The sequence below is a fragment of the Chrysochloris asiatica genome, unplaced genomic scaffold, assembly GCF_000296735.1.
Source record: "Chrysochloris asiatica unplaced genomic scaffold, ChrAsi1.0 scaffold00246, whole genome shotgun sequence".
Classification (NCBI taxonomy): Eukaryota; Metazoa; Chordata; class Mammalia; order Afrosoricida; family Chrysochloridae; genus Chrysochloris; species Chrysochloris asiatica.
The window spans coordinates 2,268,035-2,273,049 of NW_006408764.1; the positions used below are offsets into that span (position 1 = coordinate 2,268,035).

The window sequence follows — 5,015 nt, forward strand, 5'->3', positions numbered from 1 at the left end:
GAACATTAGTTTTACATTCATTCTATTCTATATCATTTAATTGCCTTAGTTACCATCCGGTCCATACATCATCCCCCAATGAAAGGGTATACCTTGCATGTCTCCCCATCCCCCCACCACGGTCCTCAGCACCCAGCCCCTTTCCCTCTCTGGGTCTCAATTCCCCAGGCACTCCATCTCTTCATGTTGTCTTCTCTGTCTTCATCTCAGGTCTCACTGCTTCTCTGGGTGGGGTCTTGCTCTCCATTCATCTCCGTTGATGGTCCCAGGGCCCTCCACTCCTAGACTGAAAGGTTAGTCACTCCCCTCTTTGCTAGAAAATATTCACCTTTACATTTCCAGTCCTCGCAATCAATCCTGGTAACAATTTTCACCATTGCATCACATGAGACCCGTCTGCATTTCTTTTCATTAGCCCTTCCTAGTCAGGTTGGGTACTATTCACTGGAGACTCCTGCCCTGTGGATCTAAGTTCCCTCTTGAAAGCTTGTAAGCCAGTCACTTGTTACCTTTGCATCCAAACCCCCATTTTGGGTAGCCAATGTTCACGTTGCCTATCCCTTTCCACTCTTTGTGTGAAGGGGGTGGGGATAATTCTTGTAGCCGGGAATTTTTTCCTCTTTTGAGCTACTGCAGTTATAGGTGTAGAGATGTATTATATTTTGATGTGTTGTTGAACTCTGTTGACTAGAATTTTGTTGAGAATTTTTTTGCATCTATGTTCGTGAAGGATATTGGTCTATAATTTTCTTTCTTAGTGATGTTATTCCCTGGTTTTGATATGAAGGTTATGCTTGCTTCATACACTGTATTAGGAAGTTTTCCATCCTTTACTTTATTCTGGAATAATTTGAGTAGTATTGGTGACAGATCTTCCCTGAATGTTTGATAAAACTCACCAGTAAAGCCATCTGGACATGGACTTTTTTTGGTTGGGAGCTCTTTGATGACTTGATTAATTTCTTGTTTTGCTATTGATCTGTACAAGTTTTCTACTTCACTCTGTGTAAGTTTAGGTTGGTTGTGTTTTTGTAAAAATATATCCATCTCCTCTAGATTTTCAAATTTGATGGAGTACAGCTCTTCATAGTATTCTGTTAGTATCTGTTTTACTTCTATTAATTCTTTTATGACATCACCCATGTGATTTCTTATGTGTGTTATGTGTCTTCTCCCTCTTTTCTTTGGTTAGGTTTTTCAATGGTTTGTCAGTGTTATTAATCCTTTCAAAGAAGCATCTTCTTGTCCTGTTGATTCTTTCTATAGTGTTTCTGTTTTCTATCTCATTTTGTTCTGCTCTAATCTTTATTATTTCTTTTCTTCTGGTGACTGTAGGTTGTTCCTCTTCATGTTATGATTCTTTAGACTTTATTCAGGTTTTTAAATTCTTTTTTCTGCTTGCTCTTCTATCTTAACAGTATTGATAGATTTGTCTTCAAGCTTTCTAGTTCTGGCTTCCATCTCTTCATTTCTACTCCTTTGCCCTTTCAGTGTATTGTTCAATTCTGATATTTTGTTATTAATCATCTGAACCTCTTTTTGCAGTTTTGAATTGTTTCCAGTGCTATTTCTATCTTATTTGATTGTTCCTGTAGCACTTTCCTGACTTCTTTATTTTCTCAACCCTCTGTGGAACATTTGGATGCATGTCAATATCATTCTCCTGAATTCTTTCTCATGTACTTCCAATGGGAAGTCTAGGTCTACTTCCCACTCGTTTGTTTCAGCTACCCTATCTTGTCTCTGGACATGTGCTGAGATCTTCGTTTGTTTTCTGGGCATTTTCAATAATTAGATGTATTTCAATAATTATATGAATGTATGTTGATGTATTATTCAGCTTTCTGATTGCCTCCAAGTAGATATGATGAGGAGATGGGCTTTATTACTCAACTTGGAGTACCTGTAGCAAGTATTGGTTATGTATTTGGTGTATAGCAGCTGGTATTGGCTCTTTCCTAGATGGTGGGATTTTATAGGGTGCAATTGTAGCTTGGCTACATGATTGCAATTGCTGTCTCTTTTTGGGTAACAGAGAGAGTAAAAGATTCCCCCCAAGGTAAAAGGGGGACCAAAAACAAAACAAAACAAAATAAAAAATCAACAGCAACAACAAAAAACCAGATTGGATATAAAGTCTATGTTGTTGTTGTTAAGTGCCATCGAGTTGGTTCCAACCCATAGCGACCCTGTACAGGCTTTCCAAGACTGTAAATCTTTACGGGAGCAGAAAGCCTTATCTTTCTCCTGCGGAGTGGCTGGTAGTTTCGAACTGCTGACCTTAAGGTTTGCAACCCAATTCGTAACCACTTCGCTACCAGAGCTAAACTCTATAATTGCCACAAAAGCAAAGAAAAACCGTTGCAAAATATGAGCAAGATTTTAACGCCCCTCTCTCGGCTTCTTGCCTTCAAGGCCACCTGAGAAATTTCAAGATGTTACTTTTGCTCCTTATGACATAACTCAAGATTAATTTTTAGCCTCTTTCCCTTTTTGTCTGTGTCTCTTCCTTTCTTCAACCCTGTTCAGGTGTTTGTCCTAGTGAGAAACAGTCCAGGGCTGGCTTGAGCTGTTCTGGGAGAACCTGCTTAAGTAGTTGACTCCTCCCCCTTCTTTGATTTTGCACCCAGTGGTCTTTGCTGAGTAGATGCATGCATGCATATGTGTAGTAGAACACTCCAGGGGTAGGGGGTTGTCCACTTGCTCAATCACCCTCTCTAGTCACCAGAGTGGTGATGCACTGACAGATAGAGACAAATGAACAGACAAATATGTTCACACCTTTAACTCCGAGGAGTGGTCAGACTCCTGTGATGGGAGCACTCCCCTGCTTTTGTATCAGCTCCATCACACCCAAGATGGCCACTCCAGGACCTGCCGGCAGCACAAATCAGAAAACACCACCTTTCTTGCTTCTGCTACAAATCCCACTATCAATCCTTTTAAATATTCCTTTAAATGTAGTTCTGATTTCTGGAACCATCCCCTGAACCTACTTTGTATGGTATTCCAAATTATTACTGGCAGAGGTCTGCACAGCACTTCTAATTAATCCACCGTCAAGCGTTTCCTATCTTTTAAATAATGTTTTGTTTTCTTCCTTTATGATGTTCTGGATGTCATCTCACAGCTCTTCTAGTCTGTGGTCATTGCATTAAATCTGTTCCTGAGATGGTCTGTAAATTTAGGTGGGATATATTTAAGGTCATATTTTGGCCCCCGTGGACTTTAAAATTTTTTCTTTAGCTTCAGCCTGAACATACATATGAGCAATTGATGGTTTGTTCCATAATCTGCCCCTGGCCTTGTTTTGGCTGATAATATTGAGCTTTTCCACTGTCTCTTCCCACAGAGGTAGTCAATTTGATTTTTGTGTATTCCATCTGGTGAGGTCCATGTGTATAATGGACCTTTTATGTTGTTTAAAAAGGTATTTTCACAGAGTAAGTCATTGGTTTTGCAACAATTTATCATGTGATCTCTAGCATCATTTCTATCACCAAGGCCATATTTTCCAAATACTGATTGATCCTTCCTCTTTGTTTCCAACCTTCAAATTCCAATCACCTGTAATTATCAATACATCTTTTTGTTGTTGTTGTTGTTATAAATACACATGTTTGGTGAGCGAGGGGACAGAAGGCAGAGAAGGCGCTGACTACAGCTGGTATAGGCTGGAGGCTAGACGCTACACAGAGAGAAAGAGACAATCTGCCTAGCAGGGCAGGCCCGGCAGCATTCTGGGGCTGGTAACACTTGGTTGGTGGTTAAGAGCCTGCAGAGGGTCTTGTGTGGGGCTGGGGAGGCCCGGATACCCGGAGGCTCCCTGGTCTGAGGTTTCTGGGTGACGGTTGTGGAGGCAGCTCCGGGCTCAGTTCACATCACTCAGAGCCTTACAAGCAAACTCAGGCAGCAAAAAGGCGGCCCGGCGCACGTCGGAGTTGTAGTATCGCAGCTGCCTCTGCTCCACCTGAGTCTGAGTCAGCGGCTTCACAGGCTCCCGGAAGTTGGTGTTCTTGCTGTACAGCATGAAGCCGATCTGGTCACTGGGGTAGGTGGGAATGGCGCAGTAGGCATAGGCCACCACTGGGAAGAGTGAGTTTCAGAACTGCCGCATCTCCTTGATAAGGTCCAGGTGCAGCCACTGGCACTCGCCTTGGCAGCAGAGAATGCCGTCCTCCTTGAGGGCGGTCTTCATGAGCTTCAATAGGATTCCTTGAAGAGGCTCTCAGCAGGGCCCATGGGGTCTGAGGAGTCAGTGATGATAACATCGAAGGCATCCTGGTTCTGTTTCATGAACTCAAAACCGTCACTCACGTGGAGGGTCAGCTTTGAACTGGAGTAGCCAATAGCCATACTTGGCAGGAACTTCTTAGAGACTTGAATGACATCCTCATCAATTTCACACGGGACCACAGCCTCCATGGAGGGGTGCTTCAGCACTTCCCACAGGACACCCCCGTCCCCGCCTCCAATGATCAGCACCTTGAGTGGGTTGGGGTGGCTGCAGAGGGGCAGGTTGGTCATCATTTCTTCATAGGAGAACTCATCCCTCTCCGTGCGCTGGATGACGCTGTCCAATACCAGCACGTTGCCGTAGGTTTTACTGGGGAAGACAAGGATGTCCTAGTACTGGGAGCGCTGATAGTGCAGCACCTGCTCCACCTGCAGCGACAAGGCCTGACCGGGCCACAGGCTGCAGGTCTCACGGAACCAGCCCTCGCGGATGGCGTCTGGGCAGGGAGCGGAGGGGGCAGCGGGGTCGGGATCCATGGCGGGCGGGCGGCCGGCATGGGGCGCAGGCCCGGGACTGCAGGCCCAGCACAACTGGGCTCAATACATCTTGATTGCATGCTCCATCAATTTCAGATTGAAGAAGTTGGTAAAATTCTTAAGTTTCATCATCACTGGCTTTAATGGTTTGTGTAAAAAATTTGAACAATAGTGGTATTAACTAGTCTTCCTTGTAGGCTTATGGATATTATCTTATTATAGATGGCATTATACTTCAAGAC

General features: G+C 43.8%; 1 pseudogene; it reads right to left on the bottom strand.

The window, feature by feature from the left end:
- Positions 1-3,871: 3,871 nt before the first annotated feature.
- Positions 3,872-4,773, bottom strand: LOC102816185 (annotated as a pseudogene).
- Positions 4,774-5,015: the final 242 nt, after the last annotated feature.